We start from the raw sequence: 13,106 nt of genomic DNA on the forward strand, positions 1-13,106 counted from the left end.
GCCAGTTCGTTAGAAATCTGTAAACATTGTTTTGCAATGTTATTTTCTGGTAGAGTTTGTAAATGTATCCAGAATTTAAGAATGGAAGTGTCAATATTCAATTTCAAAGATAATCTTCCTAGTTCATTTCTAGCTGCAACGTTTGGGCATCGTTGATTTACTCCTAGGGATTGCTTACAAAGAAAAGTATGCGTTTTTTCAATTACATCCTTTTCCTAAGTACTGAAATCATCTTTATCATAGATTGCCCATACCTCAGATCCGTAGAGAAGAATTGGCAAAAAAAGTGAATTAAAAAGTTTATTGGTAATATCAAGCGGAACTTTGGAAAAATCTAAATAACGAGAGGTAGCAAAGAAGGATCTTCAATTAGGTGGTTTACTAAATAACAGGAATGAGTTGTTTCTGGAAAACGACCTGCTTACTGCAATGGCCTGGAAGTGTTTTTTTCCCCAATGTTGATTCATTTACAGAAACCTTTTCACAAATAGCTGTTAATTCTGTGCAAGCTCAAGCTGATGGACTGGCCACTCTAGTAAAACTTCAGCGTAATTTAAGCAAATATTAGGAGACATATTAATTTAAAACATTTATAAGGCCAAGGTAACGAGGAACGTCTCAGAACATTGCAGCTTTCAGCCGTTAGCATGCGAATTCACATTTTTGACACTATTTTGTCCCAAATTAACGTTAACTTTCTATAAAAGGGTATTCAAACCTTGCAAAATATCAACATGTATTTACTCTCCTTTCTGTTCTATGATACCTAGCTGGGAAAATTTGTTTAAATATCAGAACATGTCATCTTTTGTGATCATTTATTTGTTTCTCATGACCTGTATGTTTGAAAATGTAGTCATTAGGTAAGGAGAAATTAGATTCTGGTCTCTAGATGGTTAACCTATAACCCCCAATATCACCTAGTAAGCTTAACACGGGGCAAAACAGCATTCATAAGAATTCTGATTCTGATGGCTTTCATCTGAATGGTAACACTTGGGGATTTCTTCCACTGATTCTGGAAGTAAAAACACACATCTAACATACTAAAAATAATGTAGCTTACATTAGTTGTAAACCTTCTGTTTAAAAGCTCTTCTCTTTCTTTTCCCTCTTGTTCCTGCCAAAAGAATCAATGTTATCAGCTACAAAAACAACAATTTCAACACAAGGTCTTTTTATTCCAAAAGAAGAGGACTCTACATGGCAACAAGTTTGTCATTATATGGTGCTGCTGCTCATGAAGACTGGATGATTATTATTTTATTAGTTAAAATGATTTCTGGGGTTAAATTTTATTATTGGAGGCATCCTCACTGACAGATTATTGTTGTATGTTTAAATAGCCTGTCTCATATTTTACTAGCTTTTACTAAAATTTAGCAAACCAGCCAACCACCCAATGCTATGAAACGTAAACAATGAAAATTCTCGGAAAACAATTTCCAAGCCCCCAGCAGGAATCAAACCCGCAAACTTCCAGATACTAGTTTGGATGCTCTAACCACTGACCTATAGGTGACCTCAAGCCTGACCTGCTTACCATATGAGTGAGCCATAGATCAGTGTTTAGAGCATCCAAACTAGTATATGGAAGGTTGTGGGTTCGATTCCTGCTGGGGGCTTGGAAATTTTTTTCCGAGAATTTTCATCGTGTACTTATTGTGATCTATTTCATTTTACTAAAATACAAATAATAATCATATAATCAAACTTAATCCATGGAAGATTTAGGATGTGTTTCTTTGGAAAAATCCAAATCCGGATTTTTTATCTAAGGTCACTTGGGCCATGTTGCATCAAAGGAACCGACGTATCTTTACCCAGAGTGGATTCGCCTGGGTGTTTTAGTGAAAGTGAAAAGCACACATCGATAACCGGCGCTTAATTTTTCACTCATAAATATCTCTGGATTTGTGAACAAGTGTTCCGTAGTGAGTCTGTCAACACTCTACTTAAATTCTGCATTGAATGCAACATCGAGTTATTGAATCTCGCTTGTTGGGCCTGGAGCTGCAAGCCCCAATGTCATCTGGCACTCTTACATCAGAATGGTCTTTATTCTGCATGTTGTACTTTGAGCTCTGTGTGAATGATATAATTTTTCATTTTGGAAAAAAGAGCTAGTGCTAGCTTTGTTTCATGTTTTTTTTTTTTTTGTTCCCCGAAAATAATGACTCCCCAAAAGTAACGAGCCCCAAAAGCTGCTAATTTTTATAATGAAAGTAAAGAGGGTCGTTACTATCAGAACTTTACGGTACATCATCAAACATTCAGATCATAAGAGTAAAGGAAATGATCACCAAGAATGAAAATTGTTTTTTCTTTCCATGGGAAAGGACCCTGGTTTTGGCTGGTTGCATGACACCTAAAATGTGTTCTGGATGAAATTTCCTGTAAAGGAGGGGCATTAAAGTGCACAATATTAACGCTTTATTAATTTTTTTTATCAATGGGCGGTAAAGTGTACAATATTTAATTGATTTAAATTAATGTAAATATACGAAAGATATATTTTGAACAGTGGATGAAAGATCAAATAGAACAAAGATCCTCACAGTACACAACTTTAAGCAGTTGCGAAAAGAAATCCTGAAAAAAATTCATGCTTGAACGGGATTCAACCCGAGAAGAGAAGAAAACAGAAAAGGACCCTGGGAAGAAAGTCTCGGTGTTCTTACAGTATGGCTAGCAAAGTGCCTTGAGGGGGGGGGGGGGGGTTCTCCTATATAAAAGTAACAGGGGTGATCTTCAGAAATTTTGAAAAGGTCCCCTAAAAGGTACCAGAATTCTGTTTTGTGGGCATGGTCTGAATAAATTTTTTACTCCCAAGACGTATCAAGTCAGTTGACTGACTGGGACTGGGATGGGAGGGGGGAAAGCCCAATGCCCAGCTAGTGCTGTGGAGTGAAACCCATGGCAGAAATGGGGGAAGGGTGAGAGGGACACACAAACCAGTTGGGAGATATGGGAACTATTCTAAACATGTTAATGCTCTCTTACCATGTAACGAGTCTTGATGTGTTGTACTTAGCTTACTCAGCAGTCCTTGACAGACTCCAACGATTAGCCTTGAGTAAGAACAGATATAAAAACATCCAGAGCATTAGTTTTCATGGATACAACAACTGAACTTGATGGTGGCTTGCTTTATTAATGAGTCAATTTTACACCTGTTTCATGTATTTTTCCCATGTAAAAAAATAAGATTCAATTAAAAAAAAAAGGCATAAAACCATGGTCTATTTTTTACTTCGACTTGTTCGCAGTTACTCCACAAAAGCAAAGGCCATAATGTTAAGATCATAGGGTGCTAGAGTAATAAAACAAAATAGGATAAATTAATTGACCATGCAGTGGTGCAACTCTATATAACTATAAGCTTATATAAAATACGCTGAGAGCATATTTCTTAAATCTACACTGTAGCCATCAGTTGTTTAAGTGTCCCATGTCATTTAATTGAAGTGTTCTTGAAGATCATAGAGGCTCCTTTTATAAGCGTTTGTACTACATTTCATAAAGTTAAGGACGGTGCCTACTTTTATTACTGCGCATACATTCTGTGCATCTCAAAATACTTGGGTTTCCAATGGGTGATGCCTACTAATATGGGGATATTGTTATGCCGTTTAAAACTATTTGTATCCAGAAAGAAAATTGGGGGTAACCATGCATTTTTCAACAAAACTTCAATTTGGAAAATAACGCCATATATTGCTTTGTATTTTTCTTTTTTTTAGAATAATTGTTAGTAACAGTAAGCTTAAAGCTCAAAGCTTATCGACACGAGAACAGGGCAAAAAACTCACCGATTAGTCTCTTGATAAATACTGTCCATGGCTGAAAAACAACTATTTAACTTGATCAGGATAAAAACACTTTTCCTGATTCTCTTTTAAAATCTATCCGTCGGCATTTCCAACCCATCCGCCAATCCGCCATTTTGTTTTCATGGACTCTTCCGCTGACACAAAACGAGACACGTCATAACGCCATGCTCGGTTCACTCGGATAGAGCAGGGCACAGTTGCTCGAAGCATGGTTAGCGCTAACCCAGGTTAAATGCCATGACAACCTATAGGTTTTAATACCTCTTAACCAATGGTTAGCGCTAACCATGCTTCGAGAAACTCAGCCCTCAACAGCCGCTCAACAGTCGCAAAAATGATACCCATCGAACCGGCTATCAGCCGGTCATTTCCCTACCCCCCTTAGGTATCGTTCTATGATTCTAGTCCCACGGGAGGCACAAAACCTACCCCAAAGCCTACATGCTTAATCCGTTCGAAAGAGCGTAAAAAACAGTTGGTTGAGACACATTTTTATTAGAAATTGGCGACCTAACTAAAGCCACGTTTTTTCCCGCAAGTCTATTTCGGGGGTGAGGGGTGAGGGGTGGATGATGTGGGGTGAGGGGTTGGGGGGGTTAGAGGTGAGCCAATGTTCGACAAAAAGTATACGAAACGAAATGTAAGTAAGCGGACTTTATTTAAGACAGGGTGGCCCAATCAGCTACGGGGCTGTTATCCTGAGGGGCCCTGTATACACCTAAAATCATTACAGCAAAGTAATGAATTACAATGAACGCTTGTAGTCTAAAAACTTGTTGTCTGAGAGAAAAAAGTACAATATATATGACTCTAATAAACACTTTTGGGCTAAAATTACAAGATAGAAAAAATAAATAAAACATTTGCAAACTAAGCGGAAAAATCTATGCATAATCGTGTTTCATCATAAGTCGCTTAAAAGCCTCCAAGGACGCTTCCCGTTTGTATGTTTCAGGTAATGAGTTAAATAAAATCGCTCCGGAGTATCTAAAAGTTCTCTTTCCGGGGCTAAGTTTGGGTCTTGAAGGATGAATGTCTTCACGCCGACGTGTATTGTAACTATGGAAACTTTGGTTTCTATTAATAATCAGAAAGATACTAGGGCACTAAATCATTAAGACATTTGTAGACTAAGATAGATTTGTTCCTTTTCCTGATAGTTTCTAAGTTAGGCCATCCTAGTGTCTTGAGAGCTTCGCTGGTGCTAGCTAGTCTGACAATTATGCGTGCAGCTCGATTTTGTAGGCGCTGTGTCGCTGTAATCTATTCAACAGACAATTCACCCCAGGCCGTGTCGGTGTAGTAAAGGACTGGTAATACGAGACAGTTGTATACGCATTTCGCTGCGTTAGACATGATGGGATGCGGCCGAGTAGACCCAAACACTTGTTAACCTTGGTAAACACTTTACTAACATACCCTTTCCATGAGAGGTGTTCGTCAAGGGTGACCCCTAAATAGCAAATTAAAATTTCTCACCCTTTCGATGTCACTGCCATGAAACTGGGTCTTAAAAAAGTCATTTGCAAGTCTCTGTTTAGTACCAAAGAGCATACATTTGGTCTTCGTGAGATTTAGAACAAGCTTACTGTTTTTCATCCACTGTTAAACTCTTTGGAGGTCTTCTTGGATTTCCGTCATGATGCAGTCTGACTCCGAGCCAGTGGTATATGTATGACGATATCAGGCATACATGCTGATATTGGATCACAGCAAGCACTGTGGGAGGTCGTTGATATAAAGCACAAAGAGTAAGGGGTCTAGTAATAGTGAACCCTGAGGTACACCATAATCCAGGGGAAGGCTAGATGATAATTCCTTCCCAAATTTTACTCTCTGTGAGCGGGCGCAGAGATAATCCAGGAACCGGTTATAGCTTGGGCCTCGAACTCCAAAATGTCCTAATTTATGGAGAAGGCACTTGTGGTCTACGAGGTCGAAGGCTTTCTTTCTTTGTTTTTTTTTTTTTTTATTCATTGGATGAATGAATGAGTGAATAACAATTTATTTAGATACAATTACAGTCAAGACTGTAGTTTCCCTTATTGGAGCTATTGTTTCTTTCCCCATTTTGCTGAGATCTGAAACGCATGTACCTGACATTCACTAAATATTACGTCGATGTTATTTGAGAATCCGAGTGTATTGTAACGTGATACATGTGACACTGATAATAAGGGCTAGCGCTAGTGCGAAAGGGATCTGTCTCATATAGGGTCTAGGGGCCGACTTTTTCCTCCCTCACTGTCTTGTCGTGAGACAAGTTATCGGACTAAGCAGCAAGATTCATCTCCCACTGGCATAAGAGATCTGTGGTGTCAGAGGTTTCTTTTGCCAGGTCTGTTGTATTATTTCAGAATAAAAAGTAGCGAGATTAAAACATGACGTTTCGGCGACAACATGTCACCATTATTTTGTTTTAAGTATGCCATGTAAAAGACGTTAACTACATTTTAGTACTGAACAGGATGTTCACATTGACGTTAAACTGAAAACCTTGTTGGCTTTCGTTGATGACCGCGTTAGCCCTGAAACGAATTCGTTCAACCACGTGACCAAAACCGACATTTCGGAGACGCAAGCAAGTCACGCAAGCGTATTCGAAGCTTTACGTGTCGGTTTTCACTTTTTCCTTGAAATATTTTTGGCCGTCTGGTGATGGAAGGGCATCATTAAGCCTGGAAATCTGCAAATCACTAGCATCCCTCAAAGAAGCGAGGCATGTTTTGCTTTTCGACTGATAAATAGTGCTTTTTTCAGCGCTCGAGGTGACAGTTTACAGTTGGAGGCAAGCCGAGCCAGACGGAGGTCTATTATTACCTCTTCTCTAAAAGCGGACGGTATCACTATCAAAAAGGTACCAACGTGAGTTGTGGCTCATTTGCCAAAGCGTGCGGTGATCCAAGTCTGTAAATGAAGATGTTATTTTAGACTTAAAATATTTTTGAATGAATTCGAGGTATGGTGTTCCCCGCGCCAAATTGTCAAAACTATCCCATAATGCATTGCGATATCAGCATATAGTTTTTGAGATCAGGCCGAGACTAAATCCACTAAAAAACAGCTAGAAAAAAAAACGTATGGTCCTTAACCTGTAGAGAAAAAACAGTGTTTCAGGCCTTCTTTGCGATGAGAAATCAGCGCGCGGTCAGTGGATCAGCGATTGATCGATGGAACGGTATCGGCTGTGACTTTGCTGGGGAGCGAATCCGGCCAACCACAGTGCGCCGCCAGAAAGTTCTCTTCTGACAGGGAAACAACTTAAAGGCCTCAGTAAGTCTTGAACAATCATGTTTTATTCAGTTAGAGTTTGTATTTCTCTTTCACATATCGCTAAGTAATCAAAGTGTTTAGCTAAGGCCATGTTTCTGCCGGCAATTTTTTTCGTCTGCTGTTCAGCTGTGTTGTTGTGTTTAACTAGATTCAGTGAACTTTATTCAGGCAAATAGGGGCCACCTAAAATGCACAATCGTCTTAAATAAACTGGTTTACTCCAGTTCTTATTATGTTGTTTCTTTTCACTGTCATGTTTGCTTTCGAGCCGGAGAACGAAATATTTTCGAATTAGCCTGATGTTATTATTCTAGCTGTGAAGTTGTTCGTTTCAAGAACCATCGCTTAACTTGTGTTTTGATGTGTTGTTATTTTCGCACTTCTTGTGACAAAACTTCCTTTCAGTTAAATACCGTACGTTAAGTTTACCTAGCTAATCAACACAATCAGACTTTCCGCGAATGCCTTAGCTACTTTCTAGAATTGCGTGAATATTTTGCCTAGCCCGTCGCTCGAGATACTGGCATTTGACAAAACTAATTATATGACGAGTGGTTGTCAAAATGATGTTTATTCTCATTTTAAGTTGAATTGTTCAGAGAAATCAAATTTCGAGCCATTTCAGTTAAAAGAAAAGCTATTTCGTAAAGCGTATTTGTTGTTTCCGCCATTACAAAAAAAAAATGATTTGAGCCTGAGTATTTCATTTCAAAGCGCCCTTTAAACAGCGGAGTGCATACGACATTATAGAACACGCTCAATTTTTGGAGGTCCAAAACCTGCTTACTTTTCGAAGTTTTATGGCCTAAAAATTCATCAGTAGACAGATCTAGGTTTGTTTTATACTTATCCAACCGTGCGTTAGTAAGATATCGTTCTTGCAATCAACAGCCCTAATTTTTACTTAGCATGCTGGTTAATCATTAACTATTATGACCGTGACCTGAAAAGACTCATTTTGAAGCCAGGGCGTGAATCCCTATAAAGTGATGGTAAAAGTTTCCTGCAAAGTTCTTTTCTAAACAAATTAACTCTTTGAGTGGAAGACCGACTGAACTGAGATAAAAAATGAACTACGACGTCGATCTGTACGGACGCCAAGGCTTGGGTAGAATGAACAATCACATACATGGAGCGTTTTTTTTTTTTTATTAAACAAAATTAAAATAATGAAAAGATTCCCTTGTCGTTAAGTGACTTTATTATATGGCTGGCTCCGCGAGCGGGCAAGATGAGTCAAATCCTGCGCTGTGATTGGCCACCCGAGCGGGCAAGATGGAGCTATCTTGCCCGCTCGGGATTACCCGTTGCCCGTCCGCTTGGCATCGAAAGTTTAATTCCGAGGAACAATGCAATCTTTTCTTCGATTTTCTCGTTGTTCTGGCCGAAAATGTTCACTAAAATGTTCGGTAAACCGCGTCAACATTTATCGAAAGGAAAGGAAAGAGAATAAAAATCATCCTGGTGTAGTGAAAATTTTGTTTCAGCTACAATGAATGCGAGTTGAATCGGTGAGTTGCTCTGTGTGTAGAGATTAATTTTGTAAAAGTTATTGTCTCAAGTCGAGTACTAAATTGGTTAGTTCTCTAGATTTGACTGCATTTAAATCATAGCATAGTGAAAGTTGCGTTAAGTGTCTAGAGCGGTTCAGAAAAGTGTTTTTCTCAAGTTCGCCGAAGAAGCTCACGTTTTTAATTTAGCCGCGTCTTGCTTGTTGTAAACAACAAAATCTTATCAAAGTTTCGGCCAGTTTTTTTAGTTTAATACCCGCTCTAGTTTTCGGCTAATGTTTGCATATAATTTCAAAATTTATTGTTTCATTCAAGAACTATTGATTGGAGGCCGAAAACTGTGTAAAAGTGTGTATTATTTACGCCACCGGGCGATCGGCTGAAAATGGCGAGTTTGCCGGATTCTATTAAAATCTTCCCGCAGTTGCGAAAATCTAAATTTTTCGTACTCAATAATTATTGTATACTCCCTTTAAGCCATTACAAAGTTAGAACCTTAAGATAATTTAGGATTCCTTGTTTTCCATGATTACATGCTGATCCAAAAATGCACTGAAAATGAATCTTACACCGGCCGGCTATGAAGAATTTCTTTCCGAGCAGAACAGTTTCTTGTTCTGTTTTGTTTTATTTCGTTTCTGTAGTTTTAACTTGAAGATAAAAGCCATATAATAAATCCTTTATTGACCAAGCTTGTTCGGTCAAGATGGCTGGATATTGGCCTCGTTCTTTTTTTGCGTTTTTATGGACCTCATAAAAACGCAAAAAAAGAACTTGGCCAATACCAGCCATCTTGACCTCACGCTTAGTCAATAACGCATATTTATAAACTAATCACAAGTGGGTTTTTTCCCCCTAGCTTTTCATATTTTTGATCATTGTCTGATCATTTTGTTGAAATAAACAACGAGATATTCTCTTTTCGTTATATGAGTTTTAGCAAGTACGCATGCTCAAACCTCAAGACGTACCACTTGGAAGACACATTTTCATGTTATATATAGATGAAAACCAATTTTAGAGAGTAGATGTGAGCGGCTAGTACGAAAGGGATTTGTCTTCAGTGTCTAGGGGCCGACATTTCTCTCCCTCCCTGATTTGTCGTAAGGCAAGTTATCGGACTGAGTTGCAAGATTCATCTCCGCTGGCATGAAGAGACCTTTGGTGCATGGGGTTTCTTATGTCAGGACGGTTGTATTATTTCAAAATAAAAAGTAGCAAGATTAACCCTTTAAGCCCTAACAGTAATCAGTATCAATTTTCTGCTGGTAAAATCAATGTTTATTCAATCCCTGAGGTCATGAGAATTAAGGATATAATCACCCAAGATGAATTCTCTTCATATTTTAAATAATAATCTTTATCGAGGAAATCAATTTCACTAATAAGTGATTTACAAAAGAGTCCTCGAAAATTGAAAAAGAACAAAAAAAAAAGAAGAAAAAAACAGACTAATATATGAATATATAAAACTTAGACTAAAGACTGTTTACATTTCCTAACACTCTTTTAAAACTAGCTAATGATGGGCTTTGTCTGATTGAAAGGTCTAATTTATTCCAATCGTTTGAGGCAAAATTTGTCGAGGTCCAATGCTCCCAGTTCCTACTAGATGTACTCTTAGGGATATTATTTTTACATCTAGTAATATAATCGTGTTTATCGTTATTAAATTCAATATTAGAACGATGAGAAAATAAGTTATTCAAACATTTATAAATAAAAGTTGCCCTATGCTCGGCCCTACGTCTTGCGAGAGTTTTCCATTTCAGTTTATTCAAGGCCTCACTAGCAGATGATCCAATAGGCAAATCTAAAATTATTTTTGCAGCTTTATTGTGTAAAGATTGAAGTTGCAACATTAGATTGGAATTACCCCTATCCCCCCATACGGTATCAGCATAGTCAAACAATGGCAGAACATAGCTCTTAAAAAACAGCAATTTAGCATCTAAAGGTAGGCAATAACGAATACGTTTAAGTAGACCCAGCTTCTTATTTATCTTAGAGAACATTTGATCAACATGATCTTGCCAAGTTAAACGATTATTGATAACAATACCTAAGTACTAAGACGAACTTACTTCATCAAGATCCATGTTATTAACCTTAAATGAAATAGAATCAATCTTATTCAGTCTTTGACTGCTACCGATGATCATGAATTTAGATTTACTTATACTAAGCGTCAAGTGATTTTGGCTCAGCCAATTGTTCAGTTTTAATAACTTCTACCCAGTACTTTTATAAGAAAAATATAGGGACGAGACAGGAGAGTTTCTCCTTTGATATTAGGGGTGAAAGGGTTAAAACATGACGTTTCGGCGACAACATTATTATTTATTATTATTATTATTATTATTATTATTATTATTATTATTATTATTATTATTATTTTTATTATTATTATTATATAGTTTTTTTAGTAACAGGATGATCACATTGACTTTTAGGCCTTCTTTGCGATGAGAAATCAGCGCGCGGTCAGTGGATCAGCGATTGATCGATGGAACGGTATCGGCTGTGACTTTGCTGGGGAGCGAATCCGGCCAACCACAGTGGCGTTCTCTTCTGACAGGGAAACCACTTAAAGGCCTCAGTAAGTCTTGAACAATCATGTTTTATTCAGTTAGAGTTTGTATTTCTCTTTCACATATCGCTAAGTAATCAAAGTGTTTAGCTAAGGCCATGTTTCTGCCTGCAATTTTTTTCGTCTGCTGTTCAGCTGTGTTGTTGTGTTTAACTAGATTCAGTGAACTTTATTCAGGCAAATATAGGGGCCAGCTAAAATGCACAATCGTCTTAAATAAACTGGTTTACTCCAGTTCTTATTATGTTGTTTCTTTTCACTGTCATGTTTGCTTTCGAGCCGGAGAACGAAATATTTTCGAATTAGCCTGATGTTATTATTCTAGCTGTGAAGTTGTTCGTTTCAAGAACCATCGCTTAACTTGTGTTTTGATGTGTTGTTATTTTCGCACTTCTTGTGACAAAACTTCCTTTCAGTTAAATACCGTAAGTTAAGTTTACCTAGCTAATCAACACAATCAGACTTTCCGCGAATGCCTTAGCTACTTTCTAGAATTGCGTGAATATTTTGCCTAGCCCGTCGCTCGAGATACTGGCATTTGACAAAACTAATTATATGACGAGTGGTTGTCAAAATGATGTTTATTCTCATTTTAAGTTGAATAGTTCAGAGAAATCAAATTTCGAGCCATTTCAGTTAAAAGAAAAGCTATTTCGTAAAGCGTATTTGTTGTTTCCGCCATTACAAAAAAAAAATGAGCCTGAGTATTTCATTTCAAAGCGCCCTTTAAACAGCGCAGTGCATACGACATTATAGAACACGCTCAATTTTTGGAGGTCCAAAACCTGCTTACTTTTCGAAGTTTTATGGCCTAAAAATTCATCAGTAGACAGATCTAGGTTTGTTTTATACTTATCCAACCGTGCGTTAGTAAGATATCGTTCTTGCAATCAACAGCCCTAATTTTTACTTAGCATGCTGGTTAATCATTAACTATTATGACCGTGACCTGAAAAGACTCATTTTGAAGCCAGGGCGTAAATCCCTATAAAGTGATGGTAAAAGTTTCCTGCAAAGTTCTTTTCTAAACAAATTAACTCTTTGAGTGGAAGACCGACTGAACTGAGATAAAAAATGAACTACGACGTCGATCTGTACGGACGCCAAGGCTTGGGTAGAATGAACAATCACATACATGGAGCGTTTTTTTTTTTTTATTAAACAAAATTAAAATAATGAAAAGATTCCCTTGTCGTTAAGTGACTTTATTATATGGCTGGCTCCGCGAACGGGCAAGATGAGTCAAATCCTGCGCTGTGATTGGCCACCCGAGCGGGCAAGATGGAGCTATCTTGCCCGCTCGGGATTACCCGTTGCCCGTCCGCTTGGCATCGAAAGTTTAATTCCGAGGAACAATGCCATCTTTTCTTCGATTTTCTCGTTGTTCTGGCCGAAAATGTTCACTAAAATGTTCGGTAAACCGTGTCAACATTTATCGAAAGGAAAGGAAAGAGAATAAAAATCATCCTGGTGTAGTGAAAATTTTGTTTCAGCTACAATGAATGCGAGTTGGATCGGTGAGTTGCTCTGTGTGTAGAGATTAATTTTGTAAAAGTTATTGTCTCAAGTCGAGTACTAAATTGGTTAGTTCTCTAGATTTGACTGCATTTAAATCATAGCATAGTGAAAGTTGCGTTAAGTGTCTAGAGCGGTTCAGAAAAGTGTTTTTCTCAAGTTCGCCGAAGAAGCTCACGTTTTTAATTTAGCCGCGTCTTGCTTGTTGTAAACAACAAAATCTTATCAAAGTTTCGGCCAGTTTTTTTAGTTTAATACCCGCTCTAGTTTTCGGCTAATGTTTGTATATAATTTCAAAATGTATTGTTTCATTCAAGAACTATTGATTGGAGGCCGAAAACTGTGTAAAAGTGTGTATTATTTACGCCACCGGGCGATCGGCTG

The sequence above is a fragment of the Pavona decussata genome, unplaced genomic scaffold (assembly GCF_977016875.1).
Source record: "Pavona decussata unplaced genomic scaffold, jaPavDecu1.1 SCAFFOLD_368, whole genome shotgun sequence".
NCBI classification, from domain to species: domain Eukaryota; kingdom Metazoa; phylum Cnidaria; class Anthozoa; order Scleractinia; family Agariciidae; genus Pavona; species Pavona decussata.